Here is a 22,108-nt window from a genome sequence, read left to right as displayed (position 1 = left end):
AAAGCCAGGGTCTCCCATGTGGGTGCAGGGGCCCAAGTACTTGGGCCATCTTCCACTGCTTTTCCGAGTGCATTAACAGGGAGCTGGATTGGAAGTGAACCAGCTGGGACTTGAACCAGTGCCAATGTGGGATGCTAGCACTGCAGGGATAGGCTTAACCTATGCCACAGCACTGGCCCCAGGCCTCACATTCTTAATGAACTAATTCCTAGTCCAAGACACACAACCACAGTGAATCAAGACAAGTGATACAGTGATCACATTTTCCAAAGTATTGCAATTGTTCTTTAAAGGATTCACTAGTGCTCCAAAACTCCAAACAGTGCAGCCAGGATGTACGTCTGAGGTTGTGTGCTCATCAAACTGTCATGTTTCAGTTATCGGGACAGAAGAGTAGCAAAGATTGGAGTTGCCATTGCATACTTTGTTCCTTGTTTCCTTTAACCTATGTCCCATGAAGACACAAGTGAATAGACTCTTTATCAAATACCTATGTCAGCTTTTTGCTCTCTGAAAATGCCCAGACTGTCCCCATGGGCTACATTTTGAAAACTGAGCAGAGACTCAGTTCCTATGCCATCTTTCTTTGAGAACACTCTGTTTCTCACAGGTGGAGTCAACTGAATACTTCAACATTAAACATTACAAACCCCTTAGTACTTTGTGAATAATCCAGCAGTCACTGGAAGAAGCTGTTGCATTATCAGAGTGAGTGGCATCCAAAAGGACACAGCTGTCTGCCCACAGCAGCTGCTTGACACTTCCTGTGTGTGAAAAGTAGGGGACTGCCCTTGGGTTTGAACCTCGGATGCCCTAGCTCAAAGCTACCAACAATCCTACTGCACACAGAAAGCATCCCAAACTCCTAAGCAGGCCAGTCAAGGCCCTCCTTCCGGCCATCCTCACTCACCTTTCAGATTTCCTGCAAACGTGTGCACCCGTGTCCTGACACACAGATGTGCACCTGCCCTTGGTCATTCCCTGCTTCCCAGAGTTCTTGCCTACTCCTCCCTCCCTCCCTTTCTACACATTAACGCCTAGGTATCTTTCAAAGCCTGGGTCTCACTACCTCGGTGCCTCCAGGGTAGCACTTCTGTACTCCATTGGACTGAAGGGTGGCTGGTGTCCCTCCACCTGCCCCTCCAAATGCTCAGGCCCCTTCAGGACAGCAGTGTGTGCTGGTAAACATTGAACATTTGGCTCCCACTAGAGAAGGAGAGTACTGACTGGTCATATTAGTGTCCTGTGCTGTAAAAACTCCCACAGTGGCTACTCCCAAGAGGGCTGGGGTTGTTGCCAGCATTGTGGCGCAGTCAGTTAATCCGCCACCTGCAATGCCAGCATCATCTATGAGCACTGGGTTCAAGTCCTGGCTGTGCCACTTTTGATCCAGCTGCCTGCTAATGTGCCTGGGAGAGCTTAAGAGGATGACCCAAGTAACTTGGGTCCTTGCCACACACATGGAAGACCAGGATTGAGTTCTGGGCTCCTGGCTTTGGAAATGAACCAGAAGATAGAAGATCTCTCTCCCTCTGTTACTCAACCTTCCAAATAAATAAGCAATAATAAAATAAATCTTTTTTAAAAAATAGGGCTGTGTTTAACAATTGACTTGCAAAATTTCTGAAAATGTTAACATCCGGCTCTCTCAAACAAATATCAGATCACCGCCGGGACAATGTCCTGATGGCCCTCTTGTGTCTAAACACCATGCTTTGCCTCAAAGTAGATGCAAAGTTTTCTGAATTGACTCTGGCAAGACAAATAGGCTCCCCTAGCTATGCTCTCAGAGCAGGAGGCATTCCAGCTGTGATCCATGCAACATTCACATTTCTCACCACTTCAGAGTGGTGGCTTTAGCCATCTCCTCCATAGCACACACAGGCATGTTTGAGCTTGAATAGATGGACGTATTAAAAGTGCCACTAGAGGGACCAGCACCGTGCCTCACTTGGTTAATCCTCTGCCTGTGGCGCCAGCATCCCATATGGTTGCCGGGTTCTAGTCCCGGCTGCTCCTCTTCCAGGCCAGCTCTCTGCTGTGGCCCGGGAAGGCAGTGGAGGATGGCCCAAGTGCTTGGGCCCTGCACCCGCATGGGAGACCAGGAGAAAGCACCTGGCTCCTGGCTTCAGATAGACTCAGCATGCCGGCCGTAGCGGCCATTAGGGGAGTGAACCAATGGAAGGAAGACCTTTCTCTCTGTCTCTCTCTCTCTCACTGTCTAACTCTGCCTGTCAAATAGATAATAATAATAAAAGTGCCACTAGAAAGTTATGATGAGGAGCAAGTTGCTGGTGTTGAATTCAACAGCCGACTCATTCGAGCAGAATGTGGTTCAGCCTGATCTCCACAGGGGACGGAAAGGCCGGCCTCAGGCTCAGAGTCGACATGGTGATGCTTCTGAGAAGCTAAGTGAAAAATCCCGGAGCAGTCTGGGAATGGAGAGGACAGAGGCTGCCAGCTCAGTTCCCATCTTCTTTTCCCAGAACCTTCTACCATGCTTGGTGTTTCACATCCTTGACACTTTTGTGACTCATATTCTGAGACTGGAGTATCAGCATATTTTGCTTTTAGTTTGTGTAATAAGATGCCAATCTTGCTGTTTCTGTTTTCATAATAAACTTGGAAGTCACTGCATATTAATCCTGTTGCTCCTGTTAGGGAAACCACCTCCTTCTCATTCGCCTCACGTTTTTGGTTTTTATTTATTTATTTATTTATTTATTTTGAGAGGTAGAGTTAGAGAGGGAGAGCAAAGAGAATGGTCTTCCATCCACTGGTTCACATCCCCAAATGGCCCCAATGGCCAGACTCAGGCAGATCCGAAGCCAGGAGCCAGGAGCTTCCTCCGGGTCTCCTACGCAGGTGCAGGGGCCCAATCACTTGGACCGTCTTTTACTGCTTTCCCAGGCCACAGCAGAGAGCTGGATCAGAAGAGGAGCAGCCAGGACTCAAACCGGTGCCCATATGGGATGCCAGCACTGCAGGCAGAGGCTTAGCCCACCACACCACTGAGCCAGCCCTTGCCCCACTTTTTTTTTTTTTAAATAAGTGAAAAATGTCTTTATTTGCTGATGATATGATTAAAGATAAGAGATACTTCAAAAAAGTTCATGGAAAATGGAATTAAAATACAAGTTTATTTTGGAGCAAACTATTTTTGAAGCCCATAGTTTTTTTCATAACATGCATTTCCAGGAATATTTTTAAGACCACTCTTATGCATGGTTTTTAACATTGTTTTTCACAAGAATAAACTTATTTTTAAATTCCATTTTCCACAAAGGTTTTTTAAGAACCTTCATGTATAGAAAATACCAAAGATTACACCCAAAAGTTGTTAGAACTACTAGCTATATTCAGTAAAGTTGTAGGTTTCAAAACCAACATAAAAGCAGTTGCATTACACTAATGACAAAACTGAAGTCCTCTCTCTGGGGAACCCCCTAGGTCTGGACAAATGGGCACAGCTGGTCGCCCTAATTCCCTGCAGGTTGCGGGGCCTGTCTTGGCTGGGGTATTTAAACCTGAGTTATACTCCTGACTGCTGATACTCTGGAAGACACTGAATCAAAACTGAAAGAATTGGGATTTCATTTTAAAAATTCAAATTACAAAATCTGTTCTCTGCTAAAAGTCATAATCTCATTTTGCAGGGGTTTTTATCCAGTGATAGAATAAACTGGAAAATACTTTTCCCATTTGGTTGGGAGAAATGCCACATAGGCACAAAACACTAGTGTTTATTTCTAATAATGATCTGAGTTATATAATTATGTTTTACAGGGCTCATCGTGGGTATTATAGAAAAATTGTGTTTATTATGGTGAGGCAACTATTATCAAAATACTTTACACAATTATAATTTGTGGGGAGTACATACCAATGGACTTGACACGGAGGGAGGCTCTTAGGTTCCACGGACCAGCATTCAGGGACTTGTCCGTCACCAAGCAGTTTGCCACCAGCACTGTTGTGAGGCAGCCTTAGGTGGTGATCAACGGCCTGGGAGCTCAGCCAGCTGCCCAGCAGCTCCTCTCTTTGCATGGACTTGGTGGGCCCTGCATCCCCGGGAGTGACGTGCTATCCCAGTGTCCGCAAAGTGTCCCTTTGTGACAAGGTCAGAATGCGCCGCCTCCAGAATTGAGGGGCCAGCCAGAAAGCGATCCCTGTGTCCCTAGCTGTGTAACAAGATACTACAGTAGAAACCATGGGGTGAGTGCGGGACAGACCACTCTCGATGTTTGCAGCTTGGTAACCACAGCACTCACAAGGCAGTAAAAACAGTAATTAATGGCACAGCGGACAGGTGAAGGTCGAGGTAAAGGTTGAGGCTGCCGAATGTGGGGTGAAAGGGCAAAACGCTAAAGCATGCAGGAGCACTGTACAATAAGCAGTTCCATGATAGGTCATGTAGCCGATCAAGCCACAAGGAAGCCCACGGGCTGAATAGATGGCATGCACGGGACTGTCCGCCCCTCAGCTCACAGCGTGAAGCTTGGCTATGGATCCTGCACAAAGGCACTGGGACTCAGTGGTTCAAAACTTTAGCACGGGACAGACGCCCTCATGAGCCAACTGGGCTTCTGGATATGCCGGCATCATTTTCCATTAGCCAATTATACATCTAATTTATGCCACAGGAAGGAATGTTTTAACTTTGCAAATTTCTGATAAATAAGATTGTTCACAGACAAGTTCCATATTAAAAATGGCCATATACATTGAATTCAGAATCCTTAGAATGAAAACTTACCATTTGTTAGCACTTTGGACAATAATGCTAGACAAGTTTTAATTTAGAAACAAAGAAACAATGAAAAGCAATCCCCCTGCAACCGAGTCACATCCCCTCTCAAATCTTTTAATTAAAGTCGGACGTGAACTCTCACGTTTCTCTGCCTGCTAAATGTTTAGAAGTGGTTTTTATTAGATTCGTTTGTGTGTGTGTGTGTGTGTGTTTTAAGTTGTAAAAAGTGGACACACTGCTAGTTACTTGACTTTGTGTTTGGTTTATTTAAATATGGTTTGGTAGGACTGTAATATATAAGGGTTAAAGGGTCAGAATCCTACTTAATTAATGTATGCCCACTTGGGAGCCAGTCACTTGTAAAGTATGTTGAGCAGTGAGCAAATAAAGCTTCAAATAACATGAAGTCCTTGGAAAGAATAAGCCACCTTTGGTGAAGGTGTTTCTCTTAATTTTGTCCTTAAAAGTATTTCCATGAGAGCTTTCAAACCTCACGGTTTTGGTGTTTTTTTTTAATAAAGATTTATTTATTTGAAAGGCAGAGCAGCAGAGAGACAGGGAGACACAAAGAAAGATCTTCTATCCACTGGTTAATTCCCCAAACGGCTGCAACAGCCAGGATTGGGCCTGAGGCCAGGAACAAGAAACTCCATCCTGTTCTCCCACACAGGTGGCAGGGGCCCAAGTGCTTGGACCATCTACCACTGCCTTCATGAGTACATCAGCAGGAAGCTAGATTAGAAGTGGAGCTTCAGGCATGAGAAATGACACTCAGGTCTGAGATGCCAGCCAATAGAATCTTTGTTTTTAAGATTTATTTATTATTTAATTGACAGGCAGAGTTACAGAGATAGAGAGAGAGAGAGAGAGAGAGGGGTCAACCATCCACTGGTTCATGCCCCAAATGGCCACAACAGCTAGAGCTGGGCTGATCCAAAGCCAGGAGCCTGGAGCCTCCTCCAGGTCTCCCACATGGGTGCAGGGGCCCAAGCACTAGAGCTGCCTTTCATTGCTTTCCCAGGCACACCAACAGGGAGCTGGATCTGAAGAGGAGCAGCTAGGACTCAAACCAGCGCCCATACAGGATGCTAGCACTGTAGGCGGCAGCTTTACCTGCTACACCACAGCGCCGACCCTGACAAGCTGCAGTTTAATTTGATGTGCCACAACACCAGCCCCTATCAAGTTTTTATAAAAATATTTTGATATATTCTTTTTTTTTTTTTTTTTTGACAGGCAGAGTGGATAGTGAGAGAGAGAGACAGAGAGAAAGGTCTTCCTTTTTGCCGCTGGTTCACCCTCCAATGGCCGCTGCGGCCGGCGTATCTCGCTGATCCAAAGCCAGGAGCCAGGTGCTTCTCCTGGTCTCCCATGCGGGTGCAGGACCCAAACACTTGGGCCATCCTCCACTGCCTTCCCGGGCCATAGCAGAGAGCTGGCCTGGAAGAGGGGCAACCGGGATAGAATCCGGCGCCCCAACCGGGACTAGAACCTGATGTGCCAGCGCCGCAAGGCGGAGGATTAGCCTGTTAAGCCACGGCGCCGGCCTTGATATATTCTTAAAAAATGTTTTAAATCACATACAAGTCTTCAAAGCCATTTCACAAACTATTTTAAACATTGCAGTTTATATATGTATATATATCACTATATAAATTCTATTTAATTTTTAAAAATCATATGTGTCATGTATTTTCTTTCTTAAGATTCAGTGGGTCTTGGTGGTTATGAAGAAGCGGAGATCAGGACTCTGCATTGCTTGTGACGTTCACCGGGGCAGGAATCAGCACCTTTTTTGTCCACAGGAGTCGGCAGTGTGACCAGGGTTTTACACTTGCATAAATCTGATTGAATAAACCATCACACCACTAAAACAGAGCCTTCTTTTCCATCAGGGCTAATTACACATCATATAATGCCTGGTCTTTAATGAAGATTTCAATAAGTGTTCGCTGATAATGATGGTTTTTAGAATGATATGTTAAGTCAGTCTCCTTGTGTGAAAAATGCTTTGCTTTGAAATGTTAGACTTACTGCTTTGCCTGAAAATTTGTAATTAAACTCACCACTTTGGCATGAAGCTTAAAATGTGCAAAGTTGCTGCAATTAGTGCATTGTGCCTCCATATGGATGTTACCAAACAGCTTTCAACTTAAGGGATTGGGGCTATTTTGAATACTGGGCCTTCTGTTAAGCTTAAAACAAAGCCTGTCTATCCTCACATTCATTTTAATTAATATTGTCTTGCTGGCCTCAGAGATATGTTCTCTTCTGGGAGAAAGAAGTGTGATGACCATAAATCAGAAATAAGTTACAGGAAGTAAGTTTAACTGATTCTCTGCTTCTTTCTGTTTCATACCATTTCCCACACCCCCCAAGGAGCTTCAGGGCAGTCTCCGAAAAACTGGAAAGCATTTGACCTCAGATGTTGTAGAAGAAAACTTGTATTTCTACCCACATCATAACATAATTAAACTCGCTCAAAAAATGAGTGTTAAGCTGTCCCCAGATTTTTCCGAATTTAGGATGTTTAAAACTCTTTTTAGTCCATCCGTCACATAAAACCTGCAGCATAAAGTTAGATTGTGTGCTGTCCATGTACAAATGCGTGCGTGTCTGTATATACAGATATGTGTGTGTATTAGTTTTACTTCAGAGAGATTTGCCCTAGCCTTGTTAAGTAGAGCTTGACAGCCTCATTTGTGGACTTCATTCTCTACAGTAGTGAACTCCACTTTAGGATGAATTAGGTACAAAGATTTATTTTCTTTGCTCTTAGTATTTTAAGCAAAATCAAACTCCAAGTGGCACAGCTTTGTGGCCTCTGGTGTTCCATCCTGTGCGTTTCTCGTGTGAAGCCTTGTTGACATGGTACATGGGGAAAGGGAGCTCTCTGGACTTTGTTCTCCATGAAATCATCATAAATTCTGTAGCTGTTATGCATTTTTAGATAAGGCCCTGATTTTCTAACCATTTCAAATGTCTCCCCTACAACCACACTCCATAGCCCTTCAGAAAGATATTTATAGTCCAATGGCCACCAGAATCCATTGACTGTCTGGGTGCCCAATTATGGCCAATTTTGGATGCTGGTTTAAAAGGAGACAGCTTAAATGATTTTTTCTAATCTTCATTAAATTCTTAAGAATAGGGTAACTGTGAAAAATTACAAAGCAGAATTGTAATTTACCAGAACATGGGGATAAAATAATTCATCCAGCGTGTGAGCAGAAAGGCATAAAATCAGCCAGTCCACAACAGAACCTCACCATAACGAGCCCTGGCTCTGTCTCGTATTCCAGTATTATGGAAACCATTCCCCATATCCACTAGATTTGACAGGAAGATAGGCTAACTTTTCCATATTACCTGCATTATTTATTTTGATTTCCTTTTCTTAAAGCATGTAATGAATTGTGTATCTGTCTCTAGATGTGTGCCGTGTACAGTATTTTGGATTCAACATTTGAGAAGGAGGTTGGACTTAGCTTCACTGTGGGTTGGCAACCGAGAAAGCTGAACCTGGCCAAGTGGCATTTAGTCTTTTCCTTGCACCTACCTGTCTCATAATTCCGCACCGCTTTTGCTGTTGTCAGTTAGCTTCTCTCTGTCAAGTTTCAGCACTTCTTCTCCTGTGAGGGATCCTTACACTGATGTCTCTCAAACAGAAAGGAGCAGGTTTCGCTGCAGCTCTGCAGACATCCTGGAGCATCTCCTGTTCATCAGTTAGGCGATGAAAGGAAAACCTACAGTTGTTTTAATTTGGAACCAAAATAATCACTTCTTTCCAGCGCAGCTTAGAGGGGAGAAAGTGTGCCAGAGTCTTCCTATAGAGGAAAAGACGACTTTGAGGAGGGGCCGTGCTGTAGAAGGAAGAAAAAAAAAAAACAGTAAAACAAACACAAAGCCACAGAGTGGGTAAACAGGCCATCTGATCAGGGCGAAGCACCCTGAGCTGGGGTCCTCAGCTGCGTTGTCCCCCGGCGTGTAAACTCTGTGTGTGTGTGTGTGTGTGTTTGGGGGGCAGGGGTGTACACACAGAGATTTAACGGGGAGCACAGAGGGTATTAGAAAGAGCCTGGCCCATTTTAATTTGGGTCTGTTTGCTTGCATTTAGCACTTAAGGGCTTCTACATTCAGTTTGCTCAAAAGAGTGATGAAGCACTCCTTGCTTATGCCTCAAATCAGAAATGCATGAAGTGCAGCTGCAGAGATAATACATTTTCCCCAAAGGCTTTGGCTGAGCAAATTAGGTGTCAATGGGGTGCCTGCGCAGGCAGTCCTCTCTCTAATTAGTCTCTTGAGCCTAGTTGGTGGCGGGTATGAGATGATCTAATCAATTGGTCTGTGTCTGATGGTTCGTGTAAAAATCCTAGCAGGCAGACTCTCTCCCACAGGTCACCCACCTGCACAGCGGGACTGCTCATTTTCATTTTTCATCTCCTCCATCACATGATGCTGACAGTTGGTTTTAAGAAAATTGAATCCAAAAAATATCTAGTTCATAGGGCACCTGGGTCAGAACAAAGTTGCATTATGGGTACCAGCAATGCAATTAATTAATATTTATAACTGAGAAGCTCTATGTAGATTTTTCTGAATAGGGATTTTATCAATCACATCCAATTTCTTGTTTAAAACATTCATTTCTAGAGAAAGAACATTGTAAAAATGGGAAGCAGGATAAAAATGGCATCCATTAATCTTATGATTTATGTACCGATGAGTGGATGGGCACATAGTTGAGCTTATAATTCATACTCACTGTTCATTTCTATTGTGCACGCGACACATTTTACAAATCAATTGAATGTGGAAGATTGACACCGATAACCTGTGATTGTGGCATACCTGCTCTCCTCTACCTGCATCCCCACCCATCAAATGCACGATATTTCAAATTATTTTTTGTTTTCTAGCAAGAAACTGGCCCACCTTATATATAGTCATTAAAATTAAAGCTGATACTGTCCAAGTTTTGAGAAGGGACATCCCATGCTCTGGTGAACAAGTTGGCACAGTTTGGCCTATTTAGAGTCATCTTGCAGAGATGGAAAAGCGTCTAACTCTCATTGGGCCCTCCTGTCTTATTATTGACTCCTTGCATTCAGTGTGTGAGCCCCAACCTCAGTAATGGACTTATCATAATCACTGTGTTCACTCGTTATTATCCAATTACTATTATTATGTATTATCCTTTATTATCCAATTCTACTTATGCCCTAGGTTAGATACATGTGATTCTCCTAGAGATTATTTTCAAAGAATCAGAACAAAGGCAATGAGTGAAAGTAAGTCTTAGATTTACCCAACAGGATAGTAACATGCCATTGATGGTGGGGACACGATTGTTAATTGTTACATGAAAACATTATTCTTATTATCAAAGTGTTCCTTTCTAACAGAATGCTATGAAGTCAAACGGAGTTTGGCTTATAGGAGGGTCTTAATCCTATTTTCTAGCTGGTGGTACATCTGAGAATGGTCTGTCTGTACCCAGCACAATAGCTGGATGTTGTTGCTGAAGTAGAAGCTGTGCACCAACTGTTTCAGCTATAAGCAAGAGCACAGGCACAGTGTTTACTTTGGTGAGTGAAAAGTGATGAAGCTCCACAGTTGAGCACATTTCCACTCCCAAGTTCTCAGATTCTACTTTTCCCCTCCCTGTTCATCCAACATCTGTTTACCGAGTGCCTGAGCCAGGACTGGACAATACTTTGGGGACAAAACATTCTACAAAACCCAGCTTAATCAAGAGCATAATGACTGAGCCTCCCTGCCTCCTTCGAGGAAGGATCTCAGGCGGGACTCAATAAGGCCTGTAGTTCAGAAAGTCAAGAGTTGGCACCTGGTCTCCATTCTGTTAGTAGTGGTGGAGGGGAGGAGAGCCTGGCAAAGACTACTTCATTGGGGTATAGTTGTAGGAATGCCCAGGAAAACACATGTCAAGACAAGCCCTTAGCTCCTTTGGAGGTGGGCAGGCTTCCTGAAGAGCCGGAATCTCAACTCCTTCTTAAGCTATGGAAGAAAGAGAATATTTTTGTCATCTGCTTAAGAAGATGTCAAGGTTGGCAGTGGGGTTGGACACTCCATGCAGATGCCTATGTCCCAGTGTGCTTAAACACTGTGGGGACAACTGCTGTCTCTCCTTGATGTCATGAGCCTCAGAAAAGACAGTGCCTAGTGAGAAGGCATGGTAACATGGGAGCATCAGGCAGGAAAAAGGTGGATGTTCTTCCTCTCCCTGGAAGAACAAGAGTGAGATAAGAACTAAGGGGATCATTCCCATTTAATTGTTTATGCTGGGGTGGTAACTTCTTTCAGAAGTTTTTAAAGGTATATCAGCAGTGACCAAGCAAGCTACATGAACTCTCTCAAAGCAGCAAGTACTTCAAATAATGACCCAGGAGTCAGGCTTTAGTGTTAGCAAAGGGCCTTTGTGTGGCATCCATCCAACCCCCAGAGCCTCTCCCAGAAACTTTAGAGGAGGTCTTTTGTTTACACTTGGCTCAGTCACTGAGAACAGAGAACTCTCAAGAATGAAGGGTACCCCTACCTCACACCTTATACAAAAATGGACTCAAAATAGATCAAAGGTCTAAATTTAAGAACTTAAAACTGTAAGACAAGATTCATAGAAGAAAACATATAGGTAAATCTTCATGAACCTGGATTTCACAATGGCTTTTTAAATATGACACCAAAAGTATAAGCAACAAAATGAAACATTGATATATTAGACTTCATCAACATAAAAATCTTTGTACATAGAGGGACATAATCAACAGAGTGAGAAGACTACCCATGGAATGGGAGAAAATGTTTGCAGATCACGTATCTGATAAGGGATGAATATCCAAAATGCTTAAAGAACTCCTATGAGAATGAACAGACACTTATAGAATGGGAGAAAATAATTACAAACTGTACATCAACAAGAGGTTTATATACAGAATATATAAGGAACTCAAACAACTCAAAACCAAAAAAGAGGCCAACTTTTAAATGGGCAAAATAGCTTAATAGATATTTCTCAAAAAAAAAAAAAAAAAACATGGAACAACCAACAGTTAAAGAAAAAACACTGAGTATCACTAATCATCAGGAATGCCAATCAAACCCACAGTGAGATAGCACCTCCTTCCAGTTAGAATGTTAGCAAAAACACAAAGATAACAAGAATTGATGAGAATGTAGAGAAAAGGGAACCTTTACTCACTGTTGGCGGGAATATAAATTAGTACAGCCATTATGAAAAATATTAGAAATTTCTCAAGGAACTAAATATAGATGTATCATCCTATGATCCAGCAATCCCACTACTGGATCCAGCAATTCCACTTCCCATCATTTATCCATAGGAAATTAAACCAGTACATCAAAGAGACATCTTCATTCCAATATTTATTGCAGCATTATTCATGATAGTCGAGATGTAGAATCAACCTATGTGTTCATCAACAGAGGTTGGAATACTATCCAGCCATGCAAAGGATGAAATCCTGTCATTTGCAACAACATGGGTGAACATGGAAGACATAACTAAAATACAGTAGGCACAAAAAAACAAACACCATGATCTAGTTCATTGAGAAGCTAAAGAAGTTGATCTTATGGAAGTGGAAAGTAAAACAGTGGTTACCAAAGACGGGGGAAGGTAAAGGAGAGAGGAAGGAGTGGGGAATGGCTGGCCAGTGACTGCGAAGTTACAATTAGATAGATGCAATAAGTTCTGGTGTTCTGTTCTTCAGTAAAGAGACTGTGGTAACAGTGTGGATTTCAGAATAGCTGTAACAAAGGATTTTGAATGTTTTCATCACAAAGAAATGATAATGCTTGAGATGATGAATATGTTAATTACACAATTTGATCATTATGCAATGTATATATTTATCAAAAAAGCACATTGTATCCCATAAATATGTACAATAATTTTGTGTCAATTAAAACTTTTTTAAAAACTCCTACAACTCAACAACAAAAAGACAAACAACCCAATTTAAAAATCAGCAAAGGACTTGAATAGATATTTCCCCAAAGAAGATATACATATGGCCAACAGGCACATGAAAAGGTACTCGGCATCACTAATCATTAGGGAAATGCAAATCAATGCAAATGCAAATCAGTTCATGCCCACTAGGAAGGCTATAACTGAAAAAAAAAGAAAGAAATAGAAAGCAAGTGTTTGCAAGGGTATGGAGAAATTGGAATCCTTGTATAGCACTGTTGGGAGTATAATAAGATATAGCCAGTATGGAAAAAAGTCTTCCAGTTCCTCCAAAAGTCAAACATAGAATTGCCGTATGACCCAGTAATTCTACTCCTAGGTGTATACTCAAGACAACTGAAAGCAGGTATTCAGACAGGTACTTATGGATGTTCATAGCAGCACTATTCACAATAAGCCAATATGTAAAATGACCCAAGTATCAACTGACAAAAAATAATGACGTACTGAAACATGCTGCACATGAATTTAGTACACATTATGCTAAGTGAAAAAAGTCAGACACGACAGGTCACATACTGTATGATCACATTTATATGAAATATCCAAACTAGGTAAATCCATAGAAATAGAATAAAAGATCGGTGGATGCCAGGGTCTGGGGCAAAGGGAGAATGGAAAGAGACTACTTAAAGGGTATGGGGTCTCCTTTGGAAGTAACAGATAGGTTTTAGAACTATAAATGCATGAATGCCACTGAATTTTAGGTACTTTGAAATGGCTCATTTTGTGCTTTATAGGAATTTTCAACTTAGTAAAGTAAACAAGAATGACAAGTCATCACTGTAATTGTCATAGTATGTGTGGGGAGTGAGTAAGCGGACAGGAGGATGCTATTTTCATGGTATTTAAGTGTAAGATTGGAACTTCTTGCTGTCTTGGCCAAGGTATTGTGAAGTCACTGCCATGCAGGAGAGATGTCCTTGATGCTACAGCCTCTGGGGGCAGCAGCAGGGCAAGTGCACCGTGAAATCTCAGCATAAAGCTGCCCCCCCCCCCCATACAGTTCTATCCAAGGTCCTCTAGTGTGCACAGGAACGTGACAGTGTGTCCCTGTAGGTTGGGACATGCAGGCCTGAGCAGGTGCAGCGACCGTGAGCTTCTGAAGGTGGATAACAATTGGTGCCTGGAACTGAGTCGTCAGCTGTGCAGCTTGAACCTGGGCCCCTGTCTCTTCTCCTTTGCCGGCAAACATTCTTCTCTCATCCCAGAAACTCAGTTACAGTGCTTAAGGGTGGACAGAAGTGTGGCGAGGAGAAGGACATTCCTTCTTTTCCTTGAGCCATTCACTGGCATCACTGGAAACAAATAGTAACGTGCAGGATGCTGGGAAGGGGCTGCCAGTTCGGGTCACCCTGGCCAGTTTCTTTCCACTGAAACTAAAATAACTGATAATGGGCAACCCAGGAATTATATTTAGCTGACTGTTTTTAAAAAGCATGCATTTAAAAAGCATGGTCGATTTTTCCATTTTATATTCATAAAAACGAACATGCTGATAGGTCCTTTTAATGGTCTGTATGATGCTTCAGGCACTTAATTAAGCCCAGTATTACCACTAATGATTTGGGGAAGGAAATTTGCTGAATTTCTTTTTCTCTAAATAATCCAAGAGGAAGCTAGCTGAATTCATGGAATTAAATGATGTTCAGAGAAGAAAACGCAGGCAAGACATTTGTTCATCAGATTACAAGAACTGTTTTGGCTGCACTCCGGGTGCAGGGGGTGGCCGTGGAGAGCACCGAGGGGCTCACTGTGGCCTGAGCAATTTTGATGTCTCATGTAATTTAGGAGAAATGAGTGAAGTCAGTTTTTTATATATGACAATTTTCTCTTTTCCTCCTTTCAGGATTAAGTTGTCATCATTCTGGGAAGAAAAAACACATTAATGAAGTGGCCAATCAAATGAAGGGAACGTGGATCAGCTTCCTTTCGCTCCCTGTGGGGGATTTCACTCACAAGAAAATTGAAGCTGGCAAGACCCTGTTTTCTCTGCAATTTATTTAAAACCTTGCACGCATTTGGATACCTTGTGATTTCCAAGAACTATGTGAAGATTAAGCTTTGCTTACTGATACATGGCATGTATTCTTTTCAGTCTTTTGTGTTTGATTCTTTTTGATTTCCCTCTGCAGCGCGCAGCGTCTCTGTAAAGGTCTCTATGCCTTCACCAGCCATGTCTTAAATCCATTAAGACAACACATTCGGTGTTCACACTTCTTCAGTGGCGTCTGTACTTGAAAGCCACACAGTGGCATAAAACAATGTGTGTTTTCTTTGAGAGCAGTGCACGTGTTGCAACCACTAGGAAGGAAATGTTTCACTGAAGCAAACCCCAGTTCTCTGGCTGACTTGACAGTTTGGTCCCTGACTGTGGGGGCCCCCACCTGTCGCTTACCTTTTGAGGACAATTTGCAAACGTGGTTTATTCTTGGAAGTCACTGCACATTTCCGTAGGATATCGGAATGTGCTTAGCATTTCCAAGCTCCGTAGTATGACTGTTTTCTGCATAGATTGAAAAGTGAAGAAACAAATATCAAGCATTAGGAACAAAGACAGGGATAAATTGCTTGCTTTTCCACGCCTGGAAGAGGAGGAAAACTCGTACCTGTGTCGTGGGTCTCGTCAGCGTCTGACTTCCCCATCCACTCTGTTATACTTTGTATTTTTTAAATGGAGAAAAGATTAAGGAACAGGGTGTTTAAAACTCAGCTGCAAGAGAATTGTACCTTCTGGATCCCCGGAAAGCAGCACTGGCCGGTTAACGCTAAAAAAGCAAATGCTGGGATCATCCAGAGTTACAAGTTTGCTCAGTTACAACCAAGCACCTTGGATTTAGATCTCCTAAAAAACATTCCAAGCTGATTGGAAGACATCTTTGGGTACCGGACTTTACCAGTTTCCTGGAAGAACTGTGCGCGTACAGCGCAGGGATCTTGCTTTAGAGTTGGCGATGGGATGACAAAAGGCTCAGCTTCCCTTGTTGAGGAGCTGAGGGACCCTGGAGGATGAAGGCGACCACGTGACACTGAGCGAGAAGCGGATGCGTCGTGTCTGGCGCTTTGATCCGGAGGGAGAGCTGCCTGGTGCAGGTGGGCTCCCTGTGGGACAGCAACCCTGCTGAAGCCCCAACAACACCGCGGCCAAGGGGGCAGCTGGGAAAGTCACCTCAAGCACAAATCCTGGCTCCTCTGGACACGGACTCCTGTGGAAGTACCTCTGTGTACGCTGTTTTATATGTTTTTTGTTAGAATGGGAGTCAAAGAGCTTGACATGTGTCCCGCTTTTTCAGGATCAAGACGAAAAGTTGTGATCCAGTATGCCAAGGACTTTCTCTGCGTGCTGAGTGAAGGGAAAGCTGTTCTGTGTTCAAACCCAATGCACCTGAGCAAGCAGATCCAGAATCCCACACGCTGAAGTGGCGGTGTTTCTGGAGTGTGTCAGTCAGAACCCAGCCCGTGCAGACACAGCATTCACCGTAAACCTGCAAGTGCCAAGTGAGGGGTCCTTTACTGACTGATTTTCTAAAGACAGTAAAAGACACCCAAGGCTGGAAGGTTTACTATTGGCTACATAGAAATCGTTTTCATTTCTCTTTCATACATTCCAACCCACTGGAAGTCTTTTGAGGTATTTGATTTAAAGAAAGTATACTTAAATTAGACTCTCTTTAAGTAAATACATGCAACAGGGAGATTTTATATGCAGCCAAATTCCACCTATCCTGTAATTTGTTTTGATTCATTCATTAGGCAGAGACGTGACTCCAGTCTTACTACTTAATAAAGTTTCTACCATGGAAATGTGGGAACATGCAGTATTGAGAGATTTCTATTAGGAATGTGAAGGTCATCAGTGACGTATGCCCCTGTCACAGATGGCTTCTCCTGGGAAGTGAAACATTGCTGTGTGGTGGGGAAAAGTCTGTTTTATTACAGAGACGCCTCTCCAAAAGTCAGGAGGTTTTGTGTTCCCCATGCTTGTCCATATGTGAAGCCCAAGGTCCGACTCCTCTCTGTGTCCTTTCCGACCCTATTCTCAACCACGTTTGCCCTACCCTTCATGTCGCTCCTGTCTGAGGGCATCATGCAAATCCATCCAGACGACGTTCATCAGCAGATTTATTATTCTGGCGAGAAAGCCCTGGGATGTTTTGTGAGGTTATTTTTATATGAAGGAATCACTTGGATTCAAACAGCTGGTAAGAATGGTACGAGCACCTTGACGCAGTGGTTGTATCAACGTGGACATCACTGCATACAGTATTCTGAAAGGAGATTGGGGACTTAATTTCCATTTTCTTAAAGGAATAGTTTAGTTGACTTAAAAATCCAAGCTACATAGGACGTGGGGAAAAAATGTTTGCAGTGCTCGGCACACAGAGGGTGTAAGGCAGGGGTGTCTGCACCCAGTGACGCCAGGTTGAGAAGCTATGTCTGCCTCCCGAGGGTGATTAGAAAAATCGTCGGGAGAGCTCCAGGCTTGCTGAGAAAGCAAGACCTCTGAAGTGTGACTATGACAGCATTGTACTCAGCACACTAGGTTATGCGTCTACGTAAGATCCTCATCTGTGGATACTGCTGGTTTTGTAATCTGTGTTATGTAAGAGGATGATTAGGCTGTACCTACTGGGGCAGAGTATTGCCTGCCTCCCTAAACAAACGTAGGAACGTGCTGCATACTCACGCGTCACTCGCGCGTCACTTTATCTCTTTTCCTGGCTTGTCAGAGGAGGAAACAGTGTAGTTACTGCCTTGCAATTTCCTCATACACCAAAAAAAGTAAAAACTAAAAAAAAAAAAAAAAAAAAAATCTCAAATAAAATAAAATTTCCTGTTCACATCCCCCTTCCCACAGCAATATACTTTAGAGGCACATACAAAATCTACATTCTCTAGTTGGGAGTAGATTTTGTTTTTCTTCTCTTTTTTTTTTTTTTTTTTTTTTTTGTATGATGCACTGAGTTGTGTACTTTCTAATGGGGTTGGTACTTAAGAAATGTGCTAGCATCATTCAAAAAAATATTATCCTTCAGAGTGGAACATAGTAAGGAGAATGGAATGATACATGTTGCATATCTGTTACCAATTGTAATTTGTCTGTATTATGAAAGATGTAATGGTTTGTCAACTGTCACCGTTGTTTTCTTGTAACATGAAATGGAATAAAGTATAGCAGAATCTCCGGACATCTTCTTGGTCCTTCTTGGTGTGTAGCCAGTGAGATCACTGCACATCAGAGAAGGACTGTCATAAGAACTCTTGGGCATAACCAGTCTTTAGATGTAAAACAAGAGACCAAGCACACAGTAGGTGGAAAGGAGTTGGCTGGATGTTCTCTTTCTCTCCCTCTCTCCCTCTCTCCCTCCCTCTCTCCATCTCAAAATTGAAGAAAATAAAATGGAAGGCCAAAAACACTGAAACGTGTTCAATACACACTGATGTGGTTAGGACGACTCCGGCTTTCCCCAGGTAGACCAGTGCCACCTCAGGTTTCCCCTCCCCTTTCGGCTCCGGGACTTCATGTGTAAGTCTTTCACAAGGCACTCACACAAACTGAACACTTGAGTTCTCGACCAGAGAAGCTCACGAGAACCCTCCCTTCAGCCTTCAACTGCTTCTGCTACCTTCCTAAGCAGTGAGTTATCTATGTCAGCTACACATTTTCAGATGGTTGCCACCAACACTGGACTCGGGACAGGAGACCGAATGGATGATTCAAGGTGCTTTGTCTCCTCCCCCAGCTTCTTGTAATGTGGACCTTGGGAGGCAGCAGTGGTTGCTCAAGTCCCTGGGCTCCTGTACCCCACCGTAGACTTCACAGAAGCCAAGGTAGGGATGTAATGTGCAAATTTTTTTAAAAAAGATTTATTGATTTATTTGAAAGGCAGAGTTACAGAGAGAAGAGAGAGATCTTCCATCCATTGGTTCACTCCCCAAATGGCAGCTAGGACTAGAGCTGGGCCCATCCAAAGTCAGGAGCTTCTTCTGGGTCTCCCACATGGGTGCAGGCATCCAAGGACCTGGGCCATCTTCCCCTGCTTTCCCAGGCCACAGCAGAGAGCTGGATCAGAAGTAGAGTAACCGGGACTTGAACCAGTGCCCATATAGGGTGCCAGTGTTACAGGTGGCTTTACCTGCTACACCACAGCTCCAGCCGCTAATATGCAAATTTTTGGTTAAATGGGAGCCATAAATTACTCTGGAAACAAATTAGAAGTATAGAGTGTGTAGAATACTGAGTTCCAGGTTTGTTTGTTTTTTTTTTTTTTTTCACTATTTTTATTTGAAAGTCAGTAAGACAGACAGGAAGGGGTCTTTTGTCTACTGATTCACTTCCCAAATACCTGCAACAACCCTAGCTGGCCTAGGCAGGGATCTAAGTACTGAAGCCATCCCCGCTGCCTCCCAGAGTGCATTAGTATGATGCTGGAACAGGAAACAGAGCTGGGACTGGAACCCAGGCAATCCAATACAGGATGCAGGAGTCCCGAGTGGAGCCTTGACCACACCAAAGCGACTGCCTCCAGGGAGGTTTTTTAAAGGAGCAGAATGCACAGCCCCATTTCGCCTCCAGACAGCTACTGGAGCTCACACGCCCGTGGTTGGGGTCATTCCCAGCAGGCCCAGTGGTGAATTCACATTGTAGAGCCTGACTGTGCACCTCTGTTGATTTAATCACAGGCACACTCTTGATAATAGAAAAAAAATTGGATAGAGGGCTGGTTATCTAAAGGGGTCAAAGAAACACCTTTGAGCAATATTTTTAACTTCTTCAGTGTGGCTCCGGAGATGTCAGGTTTCCTCCTAGAGCTGTCATTGCCAGTGCTCCTGTCTTTCACGCAGGGGCTCTTCCAGCACTGCCAGGTCGGAGGAGGTGAGGTGAGCCTGCCCAGACAAGCAGAGTCAGGAGGGCGGCGGCACTGTCACAGTTGCTGTTGGCCCCCAGAGCACAGAGAAACCAGAGGGGAAGGTGTTGGAACAACCTGCTGCCACCGGGTTGACAGTACAGTTGCTGAATAATGGCGGGCATTGTACATTTCGCAATGAGAACCCCGCCGTGGCCCGGCAGCCTGCTGCTACCAGTGGGTGGTGGCGTTATGGGCATTAGCTTTGAGAAGCTTATATAGCAGAGGGGGCTAGGATAAAGGACACAAATCAGGGAAAAACTGACAAGATTAAAAAAAAAATCCAAGGCCTCGTATTTACTGCTCATCCCCCGTGCTCACGGAGCGCTATATTGTCTGCGCTGGGTCCTGCTGAGAGCGAGCCAGGCACGATAATAGCTCGGAGCAGCCCTGCTGCCCCCCAGAGCCATCCTCTGCCGACGGTGCTGACTGTGCTCGGGGAGAATGCGATGCTGATAGACTTGTCTTTCTTCTTCCCCGTGAGACACCAATAATTATGGAGGGCACGCTGCACAGACGAGGAAGGGTTCCCTGTGAGGGTGGATCCTGAGAAGCGACCCAGCAGGGGTCCCTGCAAAGGGATGTGCTTTGCAGCCCGAGGTGCACCTGCCTGACACACGCGGCCAGTGCCAGGGAGGTTCAGGGACATGTGCTTGCTCCAGCAGATGAAGGGTTTAGACAGGTGAAAATGAAAACTAACTTTATAATTCATACCGCAGTGAGAAACTTTTTTTTCTCTTCCTCTATCTTCAGCCAAATCAGGTAACGGGACACCTTGCTCCCCCAAAAGACTGCAAGCCACCAAGTTTCCTGAGAAAACGGGCGTGGGTCTTGCTAACACCTGGGATGACGGGAAATTTGGACCCTGATGTACCCATTTCTGTAGCCCAGTGGCTGTCTGCCTGGACACGCCTTGAATTACCAGGAAGTTTAAACACCTCCATCCGAGACAGATTCATTCTAGAAATATCGAGGGTGGGGCCGTGGCATTGTTCTGCTTGCGGAGCTCAATGGTGCTTGTGTTGTGCAGCCAGCGTGGGAACTTCGAGATCCTCCCTCCCCCCTTTCTGGCTGCTGCTTTGGAGCGGGGGTGGGTGAGCTTTTTCCACCGCAGCCAGACAGACGGTGAACAGTCCAGACCTTGCAGGCCATCCCGTCCCAGTCAGTACCCCCTTTACCACTGCAGTGTGAACACAGCCATGAGCAACTCACAGGGGCTTCAAAAAGTTCTCAGGAAAATGCAATTAAAAGATAAACTTGATTTAGTGGAAAAAGATTTTGAAATCACACAGGGTTTTTTCGTAATAGGCATTTTCCACGAACCGTTTAGGGTCCTCTCACACACAGATGTATGCACGTGGCTGTCTTCCAACGCAACAGCACATGGAGGCTGAAATTCCAGGGTTTCCTGTAACTGTCATGCCAGAAAGTATTGTTTTTCTTTTGATTTTTTAAAATATAGAAAGCATTCCCACATCTGACTGTATTTTTTTTTTTTAATGCAGGGGGCAAGAATGTGCCTGGGGTGGGTGGTTGGCTTAGCTTAGTTTAGAAGGGAGTTTTGGGAGCCAGTACTGTTGCATAGTGGGTAAAGCCACTGCCTGCAGTGCCGGCATCCCATATGGGTTCCAGTTCCAGTTCCGGCCACTCCACTTCCAATCCAGCTCTCTGCTATGGCCTGGAAAAGCAGTAGAAGATGGTCCAAGTCCTTGGGCCTCTGCACCCACGTGGGAGGCCCAAAGAAGGTCCTGGCTCCTGGCTTCGGGTGGGCACAGCTCTGGTAATTGCGGCCATCTGGGGAGTGACTCAGCAGATCTCTCTGCCTCTGCCTCTCTGTAACTCTGCCTTTCAAATAAATAAATAAATAATTTTTAAAAAATGGAATGGAGTTGTGATGGCGTGGGCAAGGACTCCTCGGCACGTTTGCAGAGCCCAGGATAAGGGTAAAATGGCAGCTGCCGTACTCTACCCAAATAGTTGCCATATTAACCAACAAGGAGCCAAAGGCTACATCTGTGCTCTGGCCTCACCTTGACAAGCACGCCCAGAGGGCCACACTGGCTCTGAGAACCATCTGTCTTCTCCAGCTTCACCCAAGTGTGGCCCTGTGGAGAGCGCTAACCCAGCCCAGCCCAGCCCACCCCAGCTCCAGGCGCGATGGCAGAGGATGCACACGCGTGGGTGTGAACATCCTGGCCTCCACACACACACCTGCGTGCACCTGCACTGAGCAGCTCCTCCGTGCCCAGCCCTCCAGGGTGAGGCGCACCCCCAGGGGAGGGGTCTCAAGGAAGATCGGCTTGCAGAGAGCGGCAATCTGAGGAGTAGACCTGGATGTGCGCTGTTGGGCACGGCCCGCGGGTGCCTCATTCTGGGAGGGGAGGGGCTGCACCCCCAAATGATTAGCGCGGACCCTTCACGCACGGGGATTAAGCAGCC

The 22,108-nt window shown here is 44.5% G+C and overlaps 1 protein-coding gene across 1 annotated transcript in view; it reads left to right on the top strand.

Moving 5' to 3' along the window:
- CDK14 (cyclin dependent kinase 14) overlaps positions 1–17,574 on the top strand; it is a 614,674-nt gene extending 597,100 nt beyond the window's left edge. The window contains exon 15 of the mRNA XM_062178077.1: positions 14,611–17,574. The gene's annotated coding sequence lies outside the window, so the exon portion shown is untranslated. The remainder of the gene's footprint in view (positions 1–14,610) is intronic.
- Positions 17,575–22,108: the final 4,534 nt, after the last annotated feature.

Source organism: Lepus europaeus, chromosome 20, assembly GCF_033115175.1.
Source record: "Lepus europaeus isolate LE1 chromosome 20, mLepTim1.pri, whole genome shotgun sequence".
Classification (NCBI taxonomy): domain Eukaryota; kingdom Metazoa; phylum Chordata; class Mammalia; order Lagomorpha; family Leporidae; genus Lepus; species Lepus europaeus.
Note: the sequence above shows the minus strand (reverse complement) of the source record. Positions and strands in the feature narration are given on the sequence as shown.